Source organism: Marmota flaviventris, chromosome 3 (genome assembly GCF_047511675.1).
Source record: "Marmota flaviventris isolate mMarFla1 chromosome 3, mMarFla1.hap1, whole genome shotgun sequence".
NCBI lineage: Eukaryota > Metazoa > Chordata > Mammalia > Rodentia > Sciuridae > Marmota > Marmota flaviventris.
This window is the reverse complement of record NC_092500.1, coordinates 84,758,682-84,783,489: the sequence shown is the minus strand read 5'-3', so window position 1 is coordinate 84,783,489 and position 24,808 is coordinate 84,758,682. Positions and strand designations below refer to the sequence as shown.

The 24,808-nt window shown below is 41.1% G+C and overlaps 1 protein-coding gene across 2 annotated transcripts in view; it reads right to left on the bottom strand.

The window, feature by feature from the left end:
• Nucleotides 1-24,808, bottom strand: part of Itpr2 (inositol 1,4,5-trisphosphate receptor type 2) — a 481,279-nt gene that overhangs the window by 19,209 nt on the left and 437,262 nt on the right. The window lies entirely within an intron of this gene.

Genomic DNA, 24,808 nt, shown 5'->3' with positions numbered 1-24,808 from the left:
AGCAGCTGTAGGTATCAACAAACAACTCTGCCAAGCAGCTATCACATGATAAGAAGCAATGAGGTAATTTCAAGTATGATGAACAAGAGGAACTTTGAATGATGAAGCAAAGTGATGGACTTCTCAGGACACAAGTAAAATCAAAAGAAGAATATGGTAAATTGCAATTCCAGAGGCTGGTGGTTCTCTTTGAGTAATGACCTCTGGCTGATTATAATTATAACATGCCTAGTCACAAAAGACACAAGGTTTTGATGAACAGGAATTACAACCATGAGCTTTAGCATGCTTTCCCACAAAAGCAATGTGGAAACAACCATTGATTATTCAGTAGGTGTTGCATTTCTAAATTTTGTGCAGTTTCACAAATAAATTCCCCAACTTTATGCTGAGGCTACTCAGGGTTTATAGATTTTGCTCACTTTTCTACTTTTGAAACATTGCACTGATTATTCATTTTTATGGAATATCCATCTAGTAGAAGACTTAAAAAAATTGAAACAGACACAGAAGCAATTCCTACATGTAAAACTTGTTTTCAACACATGATGGAGCCAATTGGATGAAATAATGTAAGGCCTTGGATGACTGGTTGCTGTACACGGGTGTTCTGTGCTGACAAGCATGTGGATGCTGCCCTGAGACATAGTACTGATCAACCGTCAAGTTACTCCCTAATCTGAAGTAAATCTGCATTGCCTCTTTGGTTGAATCGTACATATATTGAGAGTCAAAGCCACACACACACACACACACACCTATAGTTTCCATAGCAGTACAGTCAACTTCTAGACTCACATTTCTTTCTCTTCCTCCTCCTTTTCTTCCCCCAGTACGAGGATCAAATCCAAGGCCTAACACACAAGGCAAGACCTATACCACTGAGCTCCACCCTCCCTAAACTCACACTTCTCCTTCAGTTTGCTTTTCTCCATGTGCTCCTCCTGACCTAACCTCTCCCAGGTCTACCACCCTTTATGGTTGGGGCACTCGTATAAAATTTGAATGGTTTTGGTTCCTGGTTCCTAAGAGGATGGCCTAAACCTTTGAGATTTCCTGAGTGATAGAAGTATCTTTGTCACTCATAATCACCCAGATTATACCAGGGTTTATGCTAATGAACTAACTCATGTTGGGCTCCTAGATACCTTCAGGAGGTAGGTTACTAGAATGACCAAAGACAGATGATGGCAGTGTTGGGACTTTGAGCCAGTCAACTCCTGGGCTAAGGACTGAGTTCAATCATATGGCCAATGTTTCCATTAACCAAGCTATGTAAGAAAACCTAATAAAAACTCTGGAAACTGAGGATTAGTGGATCAGTGGAATTTTCTTTTTGATGAATAAACTAATGTGCAGACAAAGTAACATGCCCTGGTCCCTTGGGGAGAAGCTATGGAAGGTCTGTGTTCCCTCCTAGACAGTTCCCCATGGTGATCTTCCTTATTTATATCCTTTGTAATAAAACTATAATACTAAGTATAGCTTTTTAAAAAATTTCTTTTGAGTTGCTAGCAAATTATCTAACTTAACTGGTTTGTGGAACCCCCCCAAATTTATAGCAAGCCTATCAGAAGTGTTAACCTCAAGACCCTAAAGACTAGCTGGTGTCTAAAGTCTTGCTGGGAATTGTGCCCTGTAACTTGTGGGGTCGGCACCAACTGTGGGTGGTTAGTGCCAAAAAGGAATTGTGGTATCCCCAGTTGGGATGGAAACTGAATAGCTGGTGTTTGAATAGTCACCACCTTGTTCACTACCTCTGGCTGTGTTCCAGCTCCTGCAGGTGGCAAGACACAGGGTGCTCATGATAGGAATGGTAAAGAAATGGAAGGGCAGTTAGTTCAGGTTACAGGGCTAGCTGGGCATTTACTTCTGTGAACTGTTGCTGCTCTGAGACCTATAAATAGCAAGCTGTGGATTGGACTATTACAAAAGACAGCTATAGATGATAGAACATACCCAGAGAGTTGCAGCTGTATGTATATTCAGGATGTGACCATGCAAGGCCAACAAGATTTATCCAGTGTGTGTCTGTTGCTAAAGAATAAAATAACTCTCTGTTTTATCCTGAGCCCTGCACAGGAAAAGGATGCTGTTGGAGTGTGATCTTACATAAGGCCACTCTTGATTCCTTACCCATTCTGCCTTAGAAGTTAGGGACAATTTGAAATCCATCAGCCTGTGGGTGCTTTGTGGATTAAACTGTTGTGCTTATATGTTCTACCCATTTCCTTGTCAGAACTGAATTTTGTGTTTTACAAATAATTGATGATGTTGGGCACTTCTCTGATACAAAAATAAAGCACTAATACATTTTTTAGAGTCAATTTTGCTAGCATAAAACTTAAATGTCTTTTTTTGCACAGGGGACCCTGTGTATTCCAGTCCCTGTCCCTCTGCTATCCTGCATCCTCGTCACCATCTGTTTCCCTTACTAACTCTGCCACAGGAACTATCCCACTGGTCCCTCCTTGAGCCCAATCCATTCCTATCAAGTGTTGGCCTGTGCAAATCTCCATCTTTCTGTGGCTTCTCATTTACTTCATTGCTATTTCCTTAGAGGGCGTCCCTGCTAAAACACCTTTCGCTGTTCTCTACTCCTTTAACTTGCTTTGTTTTCCTCTATGTTACCTGGCATTACACCTATATTATACAGTTACCTGTCTCTGATAAAAAAATACAAGTTCTAGGAGAACAGGGCTTTTTGGCTTGTTCCCAGAGCCTAGAACAATTTGACTTGTAGTAGGTTTTCAATAAATGCTAGCTACATAAATGCAGAGGTCAACATGGAGCAAAGTGCTCCAGGACTGCTATGTTTTCCCCACGGGTCCAGAGATGAAGAATATCCAGGTGACAGATGAAGCAACTATGAGGTTTTGAGAAGATGTGTGCCCATGTTAACACTAACTGAGGTGAACGCCCACTCACCCACATCTCCAGATGAGAGGACACAGATGTGCATGGAACCAAGAAAAGAGGCTATAACTTACCAGGCAGGGGTTGGAGGGAGCCATCCCTATGTGAAGCCCAGCCTGATCTCTCATTAAACTTGCAATCAGAGAAGGTTATTATTTAAGTTTCTTCCTCTGAAACCGGTGATGATGATCCCTTTCTGATATGATTTCTGTCAGGGTTTAATATAATGCTATAGAGGATCAAGTGCAAAGTGTTCCCCCGCTGGGGGATGAAAACTGATACTCATAACACACATTTGGTGGGAGGCAAACTTGAGAGGGGTTAGGGTGTAGGCGTGCCACAGGGGGACATACGGTTAGGGCCAAGCACAAGGAGAGTGATCTGCAGCTGGCCCCATGGGATATGACGTTAGCATACTTTCCAGGGACAAGAAAAAAGAAGTCACCCTGATGTGAGTGTAGACATTTCCCCAGGTCAGCTGCAATTTGGGAGTTTCTAAGGGTTTTCCTTCCACTCTGCCCACCCCATTACTTGCTAACTCTGAAGCAATGAGGAGCCTACTCATTTCGTCCATATCCCCAAATACAACTTTAACCTTTATGTGCCACTTTGAAAAATGTAAATTACTTAAGTTGTCATGCTTCTGAAATCTACTGTTTGAAAATCACTGACACACAAAGAGAAGAAGGATGGAAGGATTCTATTTTTGTCTGTTTTCTCTGCAAGGACTGTCTGTGGTTAGACTTCCTAACCGGTGTTGCCCAAGTAGTCAGAGCTGACCTATCTGTATATGGGGACTGTTACTTTGAAAGGAAGCTTCAAGGCTTTGTTCCAGAGGCTTTGCAGCCCTTCATATTTACTGAACACATGATGAATCCGCTTTTACTTCCTCCTTCATTATTTATGTTACTTGAAGGGGCTCCCAGAACCACTTCTACACATTGGGTTCATCTCTCCCCTCTCTGCTGGTCTTGCTGCCTCCTCTCTCCAAGGCTACTGAATTTGGAGGCGTGGTAATGACCTTTAGCTCTGCCTGGTCCTGAGGCCTGTGGTCATGCTATGAATCCTGTGAAGGAAGCCTTGCCCTTAGAGCCATTTTTGGCTATGCCATAACTTTGCACTTGGAAATGAGATTATGGGAGATGCCTGTACTTTCACACCACGGCTTCAATATGCAGCTGGCGGATGCATGCCTACTTAACTTCAGACTTGACAAGGCTTTTTAGTGGCCTAACAAACAAGATTTATTTGGATTTAAAATTTATCACCAAGAATGGAAAATTGATGGTCTCACCAGTGTTAGTAGCCAAGACTTCCAAGGTCCTGTTGAACTTGAATTTATCCTCAGCACTTCAGTGGACATTCTCTTATATCCCGTAAATCCCACCAGGCAGATATAAATATATTCTTTTTATTTTCATTTTATGACTGAGATTTTAAGGTAATTTGACCATATCTTTGTGTAACCATTTTAAATATTTTAAAAAGACTTTGTTATTATCATCCCGAATTTAATATTTCTTGTCATTGGGGCCCTTATTACAGAATTTAAAACAATGTTACCAACAGCCTCAGATTTGGTTGCTGGAAGCTGAGTTGGAAATTATGTTATATTGGAATCATAGCAACATCTATTCAGCATTATTTAAAGGATCTGGTTATGATTTAATCCCTGGTGATGGTTTAGGTATCATAACATAGTAAATTTCTCCTCATTTTATTCCCCCAGAATACTCTTGCTCACTCCCACCTACCCCAACAACTCACAACTCATTTTTAATTTGCTAAAATATTCAGGGAAGACTTGGAGATAAAAATACATAATGTACATTGTATTAATTGAGATTGTGCACTGTTCAGGAATAAAGGTAACCAAATTATTTTAACTTAAAATACCTTTAGGTTAGTGGAAATTATAAAAGTGAGTTTAAAAAAATAGAATACTTACTATTTATTTCAAAAAGTTTTTCTTTCTTTTTTCAGTGCTGAGGATTGCTAAGGATTGAACCCAGAGCCTCAGCCTTATGTGCACAAGGCAAAACTCAACCACTGAGCTTCACCCCTGCTCATCAGGGTTGTTTTTTTTTAAAGTAACAATTTTACCAAGCACATTGAAAGTAAGACTCAAGCTTTCAACACAAAACACAGTTACATGCAACATGTCAATAACAGGTATACAAAGTGAAGCTGAAATAATTTTGATGTACTCTATCAGGTTAAACAGAAATTTAAGAAAAATCTTACTTACGAACTACCATTTTACTTTTCAATATTATAGGATGAGCATAGCTGACACAAGGTGTAATGTAAATTTCACCCACGAAGATCCACTTTTAATATAGAAATCTCCTGTTCTCTTATTCACAATTAACAGCAACTTATTGTATGGAATGCCATTGTGCTACGATGGTCGGATCAAGGTGATGTGTCCAGTTTCCAAGTGGCTTGAGGCCCTGGGGCTGTAGAAGAGTGTTCCTGGGCCTTGAGCTGGGGTTGCAGTGCTAAAGCTCCATTGAGCAGGACTGAATCACATGTAGCCTCACATCCCTGGATGATCCACAAAGCAATGTGCTCCTGTTTGTCTATCTCACTGGACAGGTTCCCTCAGAGCTGACCTCTGGCAATTTATCTTCACCTGGAGACTCAGATCACACTCAGAACTTACAAAGACCTATGTTCCTTACCAAAAATAAAACAATTTACATAGCTCTCTGAGGCCTTATCACCAAAAGGACATTTTAGAAAACATGTTTTGCATCTCTTGCTGGTGTCACACACACCTAAGGACCACTCTGTTTTTTCTCTTATTGCCTAACACACAAGCCTAGCACACTCTTAAATACGTGGGGTGGATGCATAGTGCAAGAATATTGACAGATTTTTTTTTTTACTATTATCTCTTCTCTACTATTTCTTGTCAATCACCAATTATTTACAATCATATGCTTCTTATATCTCTCATACCAGATCCTTTTTCTCTAATCCAGAGAAACCAGGACTCTAAATATCAACTGTTCTTCTGCTCTAACACCACTACTTTCTGATCTATCAAAATCTGAACTTAGTGCCCTGCAATAATATCAGCCCAACCATTATCTAGCTACCAACCTATTTACAGGTGTCTGTTCTTCTCTCTTGATGGGTACTCTCAGTTCCCCTCAGCACCTCTCTGTACCCTAGATGAAAGAGTGCATACCCCAGGCACAAAAGACAGGGAACCTTATGATGGTCATTTGGGTGGGTTACTTTCATTCTCTCATCCTCCCTGGGGAGGGCTTCCTGGGCTGGGCTGGAAAGTTGGAGAGGCCTTTGCAGCTCTGAGGTTCTCTAAGCTCATGCTCTATCATTTCAACTCCTACCTGTGCTTGTGGGCATAAGATTGGGATAGATTTAAAAGGAAAAACGATTTGAGCTTTTTGAAGGAGACATAATTCATATTATTAAAATCAGCACCTTTTTAATTCACATAATATTTTAAAAGCTTGATTACTCTTTCACATTTATTATCTTAGTTTATTTTTCTCATTAACTCTTTGAAGGGCAATTCCAATTGTTCCCAAGACACAGAAAGGAAAACTAAGGTACATGGCTGTCACCCCTTAACCATGTCACCCATATAGTGAACAAGTCATTACTAGAATGCAGGCTTTTGATTTCTAGGTCCCAAGACTCTTTCTCTAGAGAAAGATCTATTTACATGATTTTCGTGATCTGATCTTAGAAAAGGATCTAAGTATGTAGATGCCTCTCATATATTTGAAGTTAGACTTACACTCAACTCATGAGAAAGGAAATGAAAGGTATATAATGACACCTTCAGGATAAGCTGTCTTTCAGAATAAAGCAAGACAGAGTTAATTAACAAACGGGATCAAAACATTTAAAGGAACTCTGTCCATCGGGAGGAAGGCCTGAGCTTGAACCGAATGAGGTGGAAGGAGGTGGAACTGGCTTTTGTCCTGTGGCTTGTGTCCTGTGCTCTTCTGGGGAGGTTTGGTTAATTTCTGTATGTTCCTCAAGAAAGACAGAATGAGAGGAGGAATAATATGTTAGAATAAAAATATGACAGGTGAGCACTGTCGTATTTGCATCTATTATTTCACATAATTAAAATGACTCCATTGCCCTGATTATTTTTCCCTTCCCTGCTGTTTTTCCTCTGTAGCCCTCATCATCATCTGGCATAGTATATATATAATCTATCAATTGTATTGATTGCCTGAATATCAGAATGCAAACATCATGAGGGTGGGGATTTCTGTTTTGTTTACTGTTGTCTTGGATCATGTGCCTAAAACAATGCCTGGCACACAGCTGGTGATGAGAGAATAAACGAACCAGCTTTCACAACAGCCCTGAGGTAGGTACTGTTGTCTCCCAAGATCACAGAGCTAGTAAGTGGTAAAGCAGGAAACTGCCTCAAGATTCAAGCCTACGTCTAAACTAGAGTCTACAGTTGTGCATGGCGATGAGGTCACATCAGTTTATCTTGGTCTGGTCTACTAAACATTCAAGTCACACAACCAACTAACTCCCTTTGCTCCCAACCTCTGTTCATTAAGCAACTTCTGATTCTAATCTGGCTTCTCAGGGAAAAAAAAATACACTGACTGGCCATCATACATGTCTGTTCTGCTTGGAAATTATAATTTATCTGGCTAAATCAAGGATAGGCAATCAATGCATAAGTGTTCTGACACATCCACATCTCTGCCTTTTGACTTTCATTCATTGGTGTAGCAATAAGTACTCTGGTGGCATCTAGGATCTATCTGGGCCTGCAAAAGTCAGATATGAACTTCTTTCACCTAAAAGGCGGTCTGTAATGAAGTGCTGCACCAGAGAGACCATCTGGTCACCTGCATATCAACCTCCCCAGGTGGCAACCTGATATCACTGCATTCTATTTTTAGCAAGGCAGAATTCTGACTATAGTTTGATATAATTTGGGAATGACAATGATGAACATGAATTGCGAAAGGAAGTTCATTGGTATCATACTGACTTTGCTACCATTTTATTTCAGGGTTTACTAGCAAGGTTAAACTAGTTTCTCTAAGCAAGTCTAACCATTCTCATGCCTCCACATGGAGGGGTAAAGGAAGGAAAAATGTACAATGTCACTAGAAAGAATGAAAATTTAATTTGAAGCTTAGTAATTCCTGAAGCCTGAGAACCTACAACGATCCACTATAATGTAATATTAGAGTAACAATATAATATTATCCATTTTAATATAAGAAGAGAACATTGTATATCCCCAAACATGCAAGGATTCCAGAAATGGCTCTGGCAACTTTAATTATAGAATTTTTTTTTCTGTAATTTTTTTCCCTTGGCATTGTATCCTCAGACTTATGATACAGAAGTTTAGAAGTAGTAGACCAGAATTTTCATTAAGCTCATGTAGTCGCCTACAAATGTTCAATTGTTCATGCTTGTTTGTCATTATATACGTGAGCTCAGAGTTTTAAATGCTAAAATAAGTTTTCTCATCTGTGCATTTATTCTAGAAGCTAAGAGGTATGAAAAAAAGACATTTCCTATAGGAAATAAACTGTGGATAATATTTACAAACTATTCAAAGGAATAAGTACTTTAATTAAAGGGCAGATTTATCCTTCACAGGGCTTAAATAGAATGCTTGTTAACATTTTACTCATCGAGACAATGTCAAATGATGGGGGCAGCTAAGGTGATCAAGCATAAATGCTAGTGGGCGTGCTGAATAGAACTTCACGCAAACACTGGCCCCACAGCTGGTGCCTGCATAGAAACCATTTCTGATCTGAATATTTTAAAAGTATTGTAGTACTTTTTGCGTATTGTCAGATTCACCATGAAAACTATAAATTATTTTAAATAGGAAATTAAAATAATACATAGGATTTCTTTAAAAAGTCACCAGAAGTGAAACCTATTTTAAAGTAATTACCAGTTAAACATCCTTGTCTGGCTGCTGACAGGTTTTCAGTGATTATGCAACAAATATTCTTATTTTCCTACATCACTTGGCCTCCTCATGAAGCAGTGTAGCCTGCTTCCTCTTGTTCTCTTGGAAAACTTGAAAGACATCGCCTGTATGAGGTAGAAAATGTCGTTTCTGCTAGCTTAATGGCTAATTACAGCAACAGGAGGGACAAATAAGAAAATACAGCTAAATTGCAATAAGTAATGAAGGGCTTTGTGAGCTTTAACTACAATTTCACACCTTGTGCAACGGCTGTTTAACAAAGCTCTTGTTGCCGATTCCCTTCGTTAATTCCAGTGTGATATTTTGATGCTTACAGTTATCTATTTTACAAAAAGCGGGTTCAGATTATGTTTATCTTTTTCATTAGCAGGGATGTTCCTAATAGAACCACCCACAGTCACTCTTGTTTTTGCTCCATTTTTAAGAGAAGATATATTCTCTGGTTGCTGTTGTTGGAATAATTTGAATATAATCCACTACATTCTTCTTCACTGTTGTTTTATGATTTCTTTTAGGATAGGCAGACTAAAAGGAATACATATTTTTTAGAGAATATTCTTCCCTCTTCCTGCTGTGTAAACCCCTACATATATCCATCACAGGAGGGACAGTGTACTTGGTTTGAATCAATCTCTCTCTCTCTCTCTTTCTTTCTTTAAGGTATACATGACAATGGAGTATATTTTGACACATTGTATGCACATGGAGTACAACATCTTCTAATTAGGATCCCATTCTTGTGGTTGTACACTATGTGGAGTTTCACTGGTCATGTATTCATGTGAACAAAGGAAAGTTATGTCCAATTCATTCTACTGTCTTTTCTAATTCCATCCCCTCTCCCTTCCCTTCATTCCCCTTTGTCCAATCCAATGAACTTCTATTCTTCCTCTCACCCTGCCTACCCCCTCAGTGTGTTAGCATCCACATATCAGAGAGAACATTTGGCCTTTGGTTTTTTGGAATTGGCTTATTTCATTTAGCGTGATAGTCTCCATTTCACCCATTTACTGGAAAATGCCATAATTTCACTGAATTTTTCTTTTTGAGAACCAACAACAAAAACAACCTGTTGAGGGTCCATTCTAGAAAGAATGCATATATTAATAGTTCCAATGGCCACAAGGAAAGAAAGGTCCTCTGGCACTTTCTCCTCATTTTTTTAAAAAAATATTTATTTATTTATTTATTTTTAGTTGTAGTTGGACACAATACCTTTATTTTATTTATTTTTATGTGGTGCTGAGGATTGAACCCAGGGCCTTGCACTTGCTAGGCGTGTGCTCTACTACTGAGCCACAACCCCAGCCCCCCACTTTCTGCTAATTTTGAAGAATAAATATTCTGGGTCTATATAGCCAGTCTCCAGGATACCTGCACAGTAAACAGAAGCAAACATCCAACGATTCCTCCATCCTGCAGAAAATCACCCAGTCGCCACTTCAACTGGTATTGATTAAAAACTATGACAGTTCACGGTGGCCTCTGAGGATTATGAAAAACCTCAGTTTTTTCAACACCTTGAATCCCGAATTCTCAGCTACAAGGCAATTCTTATCTGCAGAATTCTGTAGGGTGGCTTTACTGGCTTCTGTTATGTAGAAATTGGAGAAGACCAATTGAGAACCTTACATGTGTGTGTGTGTGTGTGTGTGTGTGTGTGTGTGTGTGTATCTCTGAAGGCCCTTAAGGCAATTGTGTAAAATAATGTGTGAAAGATTGTTGCTGGAAATAGTGCAAGATTTCATGATTTAAAAAACACATCAGTGTCATTTAGATAAAATGAAATGGTTCCTTACTTTCTTCGTATACATTTTAACCATCTTCTCGAGGAACTAGTCCAATGAATACTGCACGAAACTGGCATTTTGTGCTTTGTCCCAGGGATGCAATTTGCCAGCCTGACTGGCTTCTTTCTCCACAGCTCACCTGCACTTTCTCCTTTATTAAAGACGATATAATCTCAGTTTCTATCACAGTCACATTCACGAAGCCACTAAGAGCCAGAGAGAGCGGCACAGATGAAGACAGCAAAGGATAGGATTTCATGGAACAGGTTTGTAATCAGTGTAAAAATCTGACACAAACTCATAATGTAGATAGGGGAGAAATGAATGGAACAATGAAGTTATATGAAGAGAAGAAACCTGGTAGTCAAAGGCCAACTGACACACAACCTTGGGGAAAATCAGAATGAGCAGTGAGACAGATTATTTATTCTAGGAAGATTCTCGTGTGCCGGGTGGAGAGGTGGCTTCAACGGTGTCCACCCATGTTTCTGTCACTGTGTCTGGTTCTCCTTAGACAACGCCCCACCCTCTCTGATGATGGAAGCCAATTCCCCCTCCTTCTCATGTAGCACTTTATTAGACAAAGACCAAGAAGAAAGAGCAGGCTGGTGCGGCTACCCTGGGCTCCAGCTTCAATTCCCCTTCTTGGCCTTATCCTGATGGAGCCCAGGGAGGCCACCCAATCACAACCTAACTGGTCATGTCCTGTAAAGTAAGTTTAGTGGACACTGCAGGACTGCTTGGTGACCTTATAATAAGGAAGAGAGCCCTGATGCTTTTCTTCAAGATTAGTATGATTCTCTTATCCACCTCTGGCTTCCAAGTTGGCCAGACTTGTAGTTTTGATTATAAAAACCACAGAATATCAGAGTTCAAAGGGTATTTTTATGAATTTAATTCAACGCCTTGAAGTTCATAAAAGGAAGCTAAAGGAGATTGCCTAAGGTCTATGTCTCTTAATTCCTAATCTAGTCTTATATGTCCAGGTCAATCTGGAATACTTTGGATCTGCTCAGAGGCTCCAGTTGAATATGTGTAGGCTACCAAGAATACAGGTATTAGAGAAAATTCCTCATTAGCAGGGATTTTTAAACACAGTTTTAAGTGTCACGGTAGGTAGTATCATTTTTTCCCCCCAATTTTAACAGACAAGAACAATGAAGCACAGAGTAGGTATGCAAATTCCCCAGGGTTACACAGCCAGATAGGCAAGTTGCCATATAAACTCAATCTTAACACCTGTGCTTTGGACTACTGCATAATTTTGCTCCATCATCTGCATTATTAGGAAGTTGAGTCACTAAAGGTATTTCATTACATATTTCTTGATCATTCATTTGTTCATTTATCACTTCAGCAACTATTTACTAAGCACTTATTATGTGCCAGCAACTGCTCTAATTCCTGGTAATGTAAAAATGAGCAAAGCAAAGTTGTTGTCCTCATTTAAATTACATTTAAACATAGGAGACATAATATCAAAAATAAAGACAGCTGGGCACAGTGGTGCATGCCTGTAATCCCAGCAGCTCAGAAGGCTGAGGCAGGAGGATCACAAGTTCGAAGCCAGCCTCGGCAACTTAGTGAGGCTCTAAGCAACTTAGTGAGAACCTATCTCAAAAAATAATAATAATAATAATAAAGGGCTGAGAATGTAGCTCAGGGGTCAAGTGCCCTGGAGTTCAATCCCCCATAACAAAAATAAGTAAATAATTAAATAAAGACAATATAATGTCAGATTGTCACAGTGTTTTGGAAGGTAAAAACCCAGGGTAAGAGGATAAAGAATGATAGAGAGGAAGGAGAGATATCTGGAGGGACGTCTTTTGAAATACGAATGGGGAAAGCCTTTCTGAGCTGGTGACACTTAGGTGGAGACGTACAGGATGTGAGAGGACAATCTGGATGCTGTGCACTGTGAGAAGAGCAGATGCCTCAGGTGGAGGAGAGCTTGGTGCTGTGCGGGGACAGCACGTTCAGCAGGCTGGCTGCAGCCTCCGAGTGGGGAGAGGGGCAGGACAGCAGGTGGCAGAGCTTGGAGGCCTGGACAAGAAGCCTGGATTTTGTTCAATGTACAGTAGGAAGCCAGCAGAGGGTTTGGAGCCAAAGAGTGAGCATTTTAATTTATGTGTTAAAAAACAGCACTTTTCTCCCTGAGGAGTGACCAGTGGAGGGGCAAGCCCGGGAGCTCAGGGGCCAGCATGGTGGCCAGCAGAAGTCTAGGTGAGAGGTGACAGTTATGGGGACTAGAGGGGTAGAAGTTTTAGAACAGTGGATTGGCATCTATTTTTTAGGTGGGCACTGGGTATTGAACTCAGGGGCACTCAACCACTGAGCCACATCCTCAGCCCTATTTTGTATTTGATTTAGAGACAGGGTCTCACTGAGTTGCTTAGGGCCTCGCTTTTGCTGAGGCTGGCTTTGAACTGTGGTCCTCCTGTCTCAGCCTCCTGAGCCACTGGGATTATAGATGGGCACCACTGCACCTGACTTGGCACGTATTTTATTGAATGGTAAAATGAGATATTTTGATGGAGTATATGTTGTGTTAGAGGAATGAGGAATGTTAATTTTCAATTAAGGTTTAAAACCTCTTTCCAATTAAGTACTTTTTAAAAAAGGCAGTAAGTGCTTGAACAGAAAAAAAAAAAGGTGGGGGGGGCAAAGAATTTGACATAAAGAATCTGGTCTTTGTCCCTGATTCTTAAGAGATTTTTATTTATTTTTCTTGGTATAGGAAATAGAACCTAGGGCCTCACACATGCTAGGCAAGTGATCTACTGCTGAGCTATATCCCCAGCTCCTGTCCCTGATTCTTGAAGATTCTAAAACCCTTGGAATTTCCCAGTGATTGGAGTGTCCTTATTGGTCATGGGCCATTGGGATCATCTCTGCGTCTAGGCTAAGAGATAGCATGACTCAGTGTGAGGCTGAGCACCAGGAAGACCTCGCTGCATGATCAGAGGGTGTGCGCAGGCGTCAGCTGAGCTCTGGGGAGGGCGGGGGCTGGCGATGGAGGTCAATTATGTGGCAAACGATTAGGTCAACCATGCTTTGTAATGAAACCCCAATAAAAATTCCAGGCATCCAAGCTCACTGGAGCTTCCTGATTGGCAAACACTGGTGACCCAGGAAGGTGATGTGCCTGATTCCCCAGGAGACGACACAGAGGCCCCAGGTTCAGATCCTACCAGGCCCTGTCCACACATCTCTTGGTGTGGCTGTTCCCGATCTTTACCCTATAAAATAAAGCTGCAACTGTGAGCACAGTGATTCTTAGGGTTTCTATGTCACCCTGGTGGGTCATCAAACCTGAAGGGATCATGGGAACCACTGAACTTGCAGCCAGTTGGTCTGAACTATGACTGACCTGGGGACACCTCAAGAACCGCTGGCATAAGAATTGTAGGCTTCTCACTGGGGACTGTGGGCGCTGACTCTGGGCAGTTAGTATCGAAGTTGTATTGTGGTGTGCCAGCTGATGTCAGTACACATCCCAGGTCACTGTCACTGCCCCCAACAGAAGGGACCTGGAGAGAAATCTGTCCACAGCCAGGATCTAATGGCTGAAGATCTAAATCTTCAGAAGATCTAATCTTCCCATTAGGATGGGAAGGGTGCGTTTGGTCCCATCACCACTCTGTTCTAACAGGAAGCCAAGGACTGTAAATAGCACATGTTCCAATGGGGATTCAACATGCTAAGATCTCTTGGCACTTTCTTAATCTCCCCACCTGTGGAATTTCTATTCAAATACAAATCACTCCACCAACAGTTTAAAATAAATCCATATTTGTCATTATCAACTGCAAACATGAGCCTTGGGCATGTTCCCCTCACGCCCATCTTCAACATCCTTCAGTCTTCTCTCCTGACCCTGGTTTTGTGCTCTGCAGAGCCCTGGTATCATCAGCCTGTGGAGGTCCATTCTCACCCCATGTAGGATGAGCTGGTGACAAAAACCACTGTTTTCCCAGTTTCTTCCTTCGATGGGCTGGCCAGGGAGGAGGGGAGGAGGACTCTAATTTCTGAAGACCTGTGCTCCAGGTGGTCATAGTTTGCACCTGGAGTATCCCCCGAAAGGCTCATGTATAGAGGCCTGGTCACCAGCGGATGGCACTGTTGGAGGATGATAGAAGCACTGCGGGTGTGTCCTTTAAGGGCACATTGGGACCCTACCCCTTCTCTCTCTCTTCACTTCCTGGCTCCCGTGAGATGGGAAGTCTCCCTCCATCACACATTCCTTGTCACGGTGCGCCGCTTCTCCACAGGCTCAAAAGCCAGAGAGTCAACAGACCATAGACTGAAGCCTCTGGAACTCTGAACCTAATAAACCTTTCTTCCTTCAAGTTGTTTTCCTCATGTAGTTTGTCACAGTGATAGAAAACTAAGTGATACACAGGTGGAGGGAACAGTAGGAGCCAAAATTGGCTGAACTGAAACTCACAATAAGAAGAATGCCAGGCACAAAATAGACATTATTATTGCTGTGTGTATAAAGGTGACTGTATGACCAATGTGATTCTGCAACCTGTACACTTAGAAAAATGAGAAATTATATCCCATCTGATTCAAATGTATGATATGTCAAGGTCATTGTACTGTCATGTGTAACTAATTAAAACAAATTCAAAAAAAAGGAAAAAGAAGAATGCCAGGCATAGAATAACAGAAGGATGGGATGGAGGTGGAGAACCAAGCCCTCTTGGTTTATGGGTGGAGGCATTAGGAGGACAGCTCACGCCGATTCTGGGTCAAATTTTCATCTTCCTTCCATCATACTATCCCTAACCTATTTTTTTCCCTAGTTCCTCCCATCATATTTTCTATCGGTACAATGGTTGCTGGTTTTCCATCCTCCCCATTTCTTACCCCTTTATAAACTACTTCCTGCTTTCACTTTTATGACACTTCCTAAAAGATCCCATTTAAAAAAATCATATAATTGCTCTATTTAAAAATCATAGATGTAAAGTAAACAAGGAACCCAACACCTATAATTTCAGTTACTTGGGATAGGGAGCAGGAGTACAGTAAGTTCGAGGATAGCCTGAGCAAATTAACAAGACCCTGTCTCAAAATAAAAAAGGCTGGGCTGGGGATGGGGCTCAAGCAGTAGTGCACTCACCTGACATGTGCAGGGCACTGGGTTCCATCCTCAGCACTACATACAAATAAAAATAAAGCTGTTGGGTCCACTGAAAACTGAAAAATAAATATTAAAAAATTCTCTCTCTCTTCTAAAAATAAATAATTAAATAAATAAATAAATAGGGCTGGGGATGGAGCTCAGAGGTACAGTGCTTGCCTAAAAAGCCTGAAGCCCTGGGTTCAATCCCCAGGAAAAAAAAGAAAAGAAAGAACAAAAGAAAGGAAAAGAAAAGAAGAGAAAGAGAGAAACAAGGAAGGAAGAAAGAAAGTCTCACTTTTATTTGTAGGATTAGGCAAAAATTCCTTATGATCAATTCCTGCTACCATTTAGCCCCAACCTAATCCAGGTGGATTATGCCCTTTCTGAGTATTAATCATAGTTGGTCCTCTGTATCTCCAGGTTTAGCATCCAGTCTTCACAGAATGAAAATATTTCGAAAAATAATTGCTGTCATGAACATATGTAACCTTTCTTTGCTGGTCATTATTCCCTTAATACAGTATAATAACTAATTCAACAGCATTTATATTGTATTAAGTATTATAAGTAATCTAAGATGTTGGAGAGCACACAGGAAGATGTGTCTAGGTTACACATGAACACAACACCATTTAAATAAGGCACTTGAGCATCTGCGGATCTTGGTACCCAAGGGGAGGTTCTGGAAGCAATCCCTCAAGGACACCAAGGGACATCTGTATTCAAATCTTCTCATTTCCTTTATATACGATGTCCTCTTCCCAATCTGGAGGACAGAGCCTTCTCTGTAGCTTATCACACATTGTTGATATGCAGTCATGAAGACTGAGTAATAACCTTTTGATATATTATTCTTTCCCATGAGGCTCAAGGCTCCTGAAGGTGGAGAATTTATTCATCAACTTTTTGTGTGTGCTTCTCTACAATATCTAACCATTAATATAGACATGGTAGCCACTAAATAAAAATTGTTGAATAATCATTTCTTGATCCCAGACATGCTATTTCAGTAGTCAAATGCCCACATACATTTTAAAATTGAATGTAACATTTATTAGGTGTCAGAAAATGCAAAAATAGTGAATTGCTTAATGCTCATAAAGCCCCACAGGTGGGAATGTTTTTAACCCATTTTACAAGTGCAGAAGCTAAGGTACAGGAGGGTTAGATAACCTGCCCAATGCTTCAAAAGTCCCTCAGGTTGTATCTAAACCACACCACCACGCCACACCACGTCCCGCCCTCACACCCAGCACCCCTTCAATGACTCGTTTCATTCTCGATTCCTGTGTACGAGTGAGTTCCATGTTAGAAAATAAAGTGAAGTGATCATGATATGCCCAAGTTAGAATAAATGCCATCACCCCCCAATACGATGAGTTCTTCTATAGCTGTTGGTACTGTGTCATTATATTCTAAAATGACACTTTTCAAGCTGGACTCAGTGCTTCCAAATGTGCACCCCAGCACAGGTGCAGCTGGAGACAGGTGAAATCTCCCATCCCTCCCACAGCCACCAGAATCACTGTGGAAGTTTCTCAAGGAGGTTTTGGCTCCAGGTCTTAGAGGAAAATTCCTGCTCTGTCCCTAGTCAGTGTGGCCCTAGTGAGAAGGTCAGAGCACAGAGGCCCAATCACCGGGACCACAGACCAGCGGGATTCAAGAGCCAGACTACAGCTGGGGGGAAGCCAACCCTCACCTGACCTCCCAGGGAACAAACAGGAACAAACTCTGACCACTCCCAAATCCCTGCCACGACTACTTCCGGTTCATCATATAAAACAAACATCAACACCCCAGAAATGAGACAGAAAAAAAAATATTTTAAACACTAGAGTTACCCGAATTTTAGAAGTAGGACAGAAGAGACTCTGGAAATTACCTAGATTTTCGTTATGAACAGGAATCTACAGTCCTGAAGTTCATCTCTTCTCACAGTCATAGCTCTGCTTAGTAGAAGCAGGACCAAGGACCTTGATAGCACAATGTGGCACATCCAAGGTAGTTATCTCTTTGAAAAGTTACGGATACCTTTTCAATTAGACTACCTCTAAATTTGGTTATGTTTGAGTTTCAGATTCTGGCGAACCAGGTTTTTGGATGTCAGGTGTGTTGGAAATGCTCATCAGGTATCCCACAGGACAGCATAAATACCCTGAACGCTTTCTTCAGAGTTCACCACGGTAGAGGGAACAGTGCAGAAAACTCAGAGCCAGAATAAGATTCCTACACAAACTGTGCGCTTCACACCAGAACTTTTTCAGATGTTGGAAAAAATGAAAAAGGTGATTACGTGATGGAAAAATGTGGCTAATTCTTCCTATGAAGGAGCCCAAATCGTGCATTCTTTGGAAAATGAACTAAATATTCTTTGATGATCCCATGTGGAGCCTAGAAGAAGGCAGTGCCTGCTATCTTGCCCCAAGATGGTGAGGGAAGCTATATGGTACATGCATGCAGGTCACCTGGGTTCTGACGCAGCATTACTGCCTACCACTGCTGGGGACACTCTAGAAAACAGGCCCCCACACCTCTTATCACTTGTAAAACTCAGATTCAATGGTCTTAGCAATTCAAATATTTAAACGAGCTCTCAACTTCTGGTTTAACAAGGGAAGAAATGATAAAGGCATTTGAGTTTGGGTCTGACAACATACTTGAGGACTCGTTTGGCCCAACATTTTTCCTGGTGGTCATGCACACTGTTTAATTACCAAAAAACCTGGGCGACTTGTTGAGAATCATCCTTCTGTTCTCAGAAAATTCTGTGAGGGGGCCTTCCCTTTCCTGATTTTCTTTGCCCCCTGTCCAGGGGCTAGCACAGTGCCGGACACAGGAGAGAGTGTTTACTGAAAAATGAAAACTGACCATCTAACCTCCAAAAGGTGCATTGCAGAAATCAGTAGAGCACTTGAACATGAAAGAGCTTAAGAATGTTTTGCGTCTGCAAAGTAGTATTTAAATTTCGCCCTGTTATTTAGTTGGCCAAGTAGTCTTAGTAGAAAGGAAATCAACATTTGTTGGGCAATAACCGTGAGCCAGACACCGTGGAAGGCACTGATATATGTGATTCTGTTGAACTCACACAGGAATCCTAGTAAAAAAAGGATGAGAAAACAGAAAGCTGAGGTAATGTACCTCAGATGCTGTTATTTTGAAACACCTTGATCTCTAAATCCTACAAAAGTAGCAGACTCCACTAACATGATATTAAATGACTGATCTCTGAAATACAAATGCTGAATCACTTTGGTAAAAATTCAGCAATTATTTTTCAGGAATTTTAGATAAAAATTGGTCTGAAGTCTGATGGAAATTAGCTTGCATGATAACCTTACCTAACACAAGAGCAATATTTCAGCTTAATTGGTATCTTAACTAATTACTCATAATATGACCCAGGTTATGCCGTTCTATTAAAAACCATTAGACAGGAGTCCTGTGGCTTTACCGTATATAGTCCTCATTCCCACAACTTACATTTTGATGGCATCTGTTACTCTCTGGAAGAAAGCCAGAGTTTCTGAGTAAAATGTATCAGTCCTAACAATGTGGACATTATTATTCCAGAAAGCCAACTGAGAATTCAACAAGATCTTACAGTAATGACTAGAACTGGGAAACAAGAATTTTCTTCGGCACAGCAGGGAGAAATCTTTTTATTAAAGTTATGAGAATCAGAGATGTGAACATCCCTTTACAAGTTTCAAATAAATGACTTAGGATGGGTCACCCTTTCAGTATGGCTTCCACATACTGAACAAATCCAGGTCACTTTGCTCTAAACATTTGGGGTTGCAGCATAATTCCATATGAAAACTCATTAATCAATATTGGGTCACAGGATATCCACACACTGAACAAAGTACTCTTAGGTTCACTGACTAACGAAAAGCTGGAATCCTCTTTCAGTTTTCCTATGAACACTGTTTTTCTCCTCTCTGGTTCTACTTTTTGATGAGTAAAATCTGGGTGGTAGACGACATTATTATCATCATTGTTAAAGAGTTTCCTCTGTGCCCAAGTCCAATGCAAAGCTTCCTCTGATTCTCTGGCTCCACATAATCCCTTTTGGGACACCCTTTCCAAATCTGTGACTTCAACTATTAATTATACTCCATCAACTTATGAATCTTCATGATCAGCTAACAGATATTTATTGAGCATCTACTACTTGCCAGGCACTGTTCTATGCTCCTCAGATACCCTAGCAAATTAAGAGATTAAAAATTTATCTTTGTGGTGTTTAACTTTTCTAGTAGATTATCCACTTCAGACTTCTCATCTGAATTCCAGACTCACATATCCAGTTTTTTATGGAACCTATGTGCTTGAATATTATAAACCAAACTAAGCTGATCACATCTCCTCAATTTACACCTATGGCATGCTTACTCCTCCCACAGCCTCCCCCAAACTATCCAAGGCCTGGGGATGTAATGGCCTTCCCTTTACCTTCATTAAAGCCTCTGCCTTCATTTTTCCATGGCCATCATTTCTACTGGCATTTCCTTTGTCTGAGTTCTTATTCTTGTTTCTGGGCAATGAAATTTTTCTACTAGTTTCCCCCCCCCCGCCCCAGGATGACCCCTTGAATCTGTTTCTTACGTTGCCATGCAACATGCTTTCTAAAATCTAAATCTGCCCTGTCTCTTTGGTTTACTCTCTGGGTGGCTTCCCTAAGCTTTCAGGCAAAAGTAAAAACTTCTAAGTAAGTACACAGGCCCTTTGTGCTCTGGCTCCTGGTTACCACTGGAGTCTCCTGGTCTCCCCACCCTCACTCTTTCTCCAGACATACCCATCTGCTCCATCTGCCATTTCAGTCCTCATTCCCTGGCTCCCCTGGAGCTCCCAGGTGTGGCCTCCAGGAAGCCTGCCTTCCCAGGCCCTCTGCTCTGCTGCACCACTGTGTGTGTGTCTGCTCCTGAACCTGGGCTCCTGCTTCCTTGGGTTAGCTCTGCCTCTTTTTGAATCCCAAGGCCTAGCTCAGGGCCTGGAATGCAGTAGGCACTCAACATGTGTTTGCTGAATGAGCATATCTTTTGACAAAAGTGGAAAACGACACATAGCCTGCATTTTCAAGGTACTTGAGATCACAGCTCCAAGAATGCAGCTTCAACACTAAGAATTTTAATTCATACAACTACTAGAGAAGCAGAATGAGCTTTCCTCTTTCTAAAAGATGTCTTTTGGCTTTTGAGTTTTTTCCCCTACCTTTTCTCCAATACTTGATTTACACATATTTGACCTTAGTTAAGTTTTACCTGATTTCTCACTAGATGAGGGATTGGCTAAAGGTAAGATCTGTGTTTGGACTTCTTTACTGAGCACCTTGGATGAACAGCACTTCTGAACCTCGAATGATAAAATTGGGTATAGTGAAGTAAGATGACCTGCAAAGCTGCTAGTACATATCATGTATTTAACTAATTTCCCTTCTTTATCTTACACTTTCACTTTAAAATGCACTTTCTGCCTGGACCACTTTCCTTCCATCCCTTCTGTCAAAGTACTCCTCATTTCTAAGCCCAACTCTCCTCACAGTCTTCTCTGTGAAACAGCACCCAGCACCTCAGCCACAAATAACTGTCTGTCCTCTGTGCTCCAGTGACGGTTATTTTGCTCAATAAATCCATGCTGAGTGCCTACTATGTGCTAGGCATTGATGTAGTTGCTGGAAATATAGCAGAGAACAAAACAGCACGCAAATGCCCTACTGGAGTGTGTATTGTGAGGTGAGCACTAAAAATATTAATAAATATGGAACAGTCTGATGTTGGAGATAAATGCTGAAAGAAATAAAGGGTGATAAGACAAAGTAACAAGAATGAGGGCGTCAGGGAGGGGACTGCATGCAAAGAGCCGGGGGACAACCAGGACAAGCAGAAAGCACACATACACAAAGGCACTGACCAGCAAGAAGGCCAATGTGGCTGCAGTGCAATTGGTGTGAAGAAGGAAGGTGTGAAGCAAAGAGGCTGGTGAAGTTGGCCAGAGTCACCCTGAGGAAAGGTCCATGAAAGAGTTGGGATTTAATCCTCAGTATCATGCAAGGGTCTTTTTGCAGGGGAGCAATGGTGTAATTTGTTTTCACTGTCTACTTTGTCCCTTACCAGAGTCGTGATAGACACTGTATTTTCTGGTGAATGTAGCTGTCCTTCCCATTAAGTTGTGGTTTTGTGAGGGTGGTGAAGATGTTTTATTCTTGTTTTTATCAGTGCCTTGTGTAGACTGCTCCCCAGTAAGTACTTGTCAAATTAAACACAGAATATTCTGCAGCCTCTTTCTTTCTTGCCTGCATTTGGAATCATTATAATTGCAATATTCCTATCTTTGTAAGAGGCATGCAATTGCCAACCAGTTCTGAACAGGTTCTCATTTTCCTATCTGAACCCCTCTCAGGCCATCCTGCTATTGTAGGGCTGTCATCTGACCTCCTGGCCAGGTCCATTCCCTGCCCTGTGGCCTGGATTTTTATAGCCCCTCTTCTTTAAAGCACCAAGTGTGCAGCTGAGAGCGTTGGGTACAGCTGGCCTTGTCTGCCCTCAGAGGAACCGTGGCTTCTTGCTTTACGTGTTGTATAGGACCCAGTACTAGGACACTCTGATTGACCACTTACAGGTTATGGACACAGCATCCCTTTGCTTGAGCTGTGCCACTAGGAGCAAGTTATAATCCTCTTTAAGCCTCTGTTTCTTCATGTGTGAAATGGGGATAATAATAATAGGATCCTCCCAGTTTTTCCCCAGGATTTTTGCCTTGACCCTTCTCCAAGACTTGCAATGGGAAGGTTAATGCCTCCACAGCCTATCAAAGTTCAGCAGGCTTCCATTCTGAGTTCTGACTCATTACACATACATTATCAATGGGCAATTTGAGAAGCAAAGTCAAGTCATCAATCTTGTAAATAGAAATCCTAAAAAATCAAACTCCATCTTCTAGAGCCCAGTTGATTCTTTGGCACCCAGTTTCTTCTAGAACAACCAACAAAAGCCACTTCCGGCTTCTCAAACTCTACGGACAATCACCCAGACACCAGCAGATCCAGTTTGGGATCAATTCAGGAAGGAAGTAACCTAGGACAGCTCAGAGTTAGGGCCTTTCTGCCTGCCTTTGTCTTTATTCCCCAGCCCACTTCCATCCATGAAAATCATTCCAAAATTATTTGGCCCAAATCCCTTTCCCCTCATTTCTAGCACTGAGGTCTCACAAGCTGAGCACTGCAATACAGTCTCCTAGATTCAGGCTCCATGTGCAGCCACTGTTAAACACTTCCAAGTCTGTCTGTTTTACAAACAAACAAACAACAAAAAAGAGGATTAGAAAGGTGTAAACATGAGTGTAAAAAGGTGGTTAATTCATGCATCTTGCACATGCATACCAAATAGAAAATGTGAATAATATGGAGGGGGTCTCCAGCCATGACAATGAAATCTGGAGTTGGGAATTGAGACAGATCCCTTTTAAGTTAAAGACACATGTCTGCACTTAAAATGTGGGGAGAAGGTGGTGGCTCTGTGAATGTATACACTGGCCTCTTAATTGTGCATTTTGAGCTGTGGAGACCCCCTTGGCTTGCCGTGACATGTAAACATTTTTTAAAACGTTGTCTTAATAAGTTCTGAAATCTTTAAAATAGGTTTTAGTTAAAAATTAAGATGTTACATAATTGGCTTCATTAGATCCAATTACACAATTAGTGTAAATTAGAAATAATGGAATCAGAACATATAATTTCAGAATTATGACACATAACAATAATGTGGAAATTAAGTTGGCAAATGTGCTGAGGCAGGCAGGGTGCATATAAATTGTAGACAATTTGATGTCTTCCATGAGCACAAACATCTCCCTGCTCCAGTAGTTACTGCTCAAAAATATGGTTTAACTAAACAAGACTGATTTTGAGTTCCAGACTCAGAAACCAACATCTGGAAAATCATAAGTTCTTTTCCCCTCCCTAGGTGGCTGAAGGAATGACTGAATAGATTTCTAATTCATGAAGAGGATGATCCCTCTCTTCCTAAGATCTAAACAGATCACTACAAGGAAGGATTCATTCTTAAGGGTGAAGGATGCCAAAAAACAACAACAACAACAACAACAACAAAAAAGCCCCACATCCATGTAGATAGCTGCCCCTCTGCTCTGGAAGCAGCCTCAGGCACTCTCCCAAGCATCTGTGTGTGTGGGAGGGAAGGGGCTGGGCTTTGGACACTCTAGGAGAGAGACCAGGGAGGCATGCAAGTACCTCAGCCCTCAAATCAGTCATCTGATTTTTAATGTTGAATTCTCTACACTTGGTTCAAGTGATATAACCCCTTCCTGCCACACCTTTATCTTCTGATTTTAAAGAAGGGAATGAGCATTTGACTAATGAGAAATTCATGTACCTCTCTCTCCCATCTATTTTTGCTGTATCTTTCTATAAATTGTGTTCAAGTGCCAGAAGACTAAAAAGAAACCATTTATTTATTAATTTCCTTACTTTTTTTTGATTTACTCAATAAATGGTTTAAGTTTCATGGGGGAAGAGATGGTTTCTTCTTCATCCTTATACATCAAACTTTTAGCATAGCCACTAGCAATGGATGTTGAATTGCTTTTAATACACATTACAGACATTATTTGCCCTGGTATTGTGTAGAACAAACTGCTACTATCTACCTGGATATGGCCTTCAAGAAACTTACAATTATTTTCTGTGTGAAGACAGATGATTATGTTCAGAAAAATATGAATTAAATTGTCTTGGTTTATATTGTCATAATGTCAAGAAGCACTAACGGGAGGAAATGATCCCGCAAACCATGGTCATGATGGGTGGGGAGCAGCCAGGGTCTCAGTCACAGCCCAGTGCCATCCATCAGGATGCTTGGGGAGGCAGCAGTTCTCTGCACACACACAGCTCTTATATGCAACTCTGGTTTGGGTCTTGCTGTTTGTTGCATTAAGTAATAAACATCTCCAAAGATCCCTAACATATCTCGGCAAACA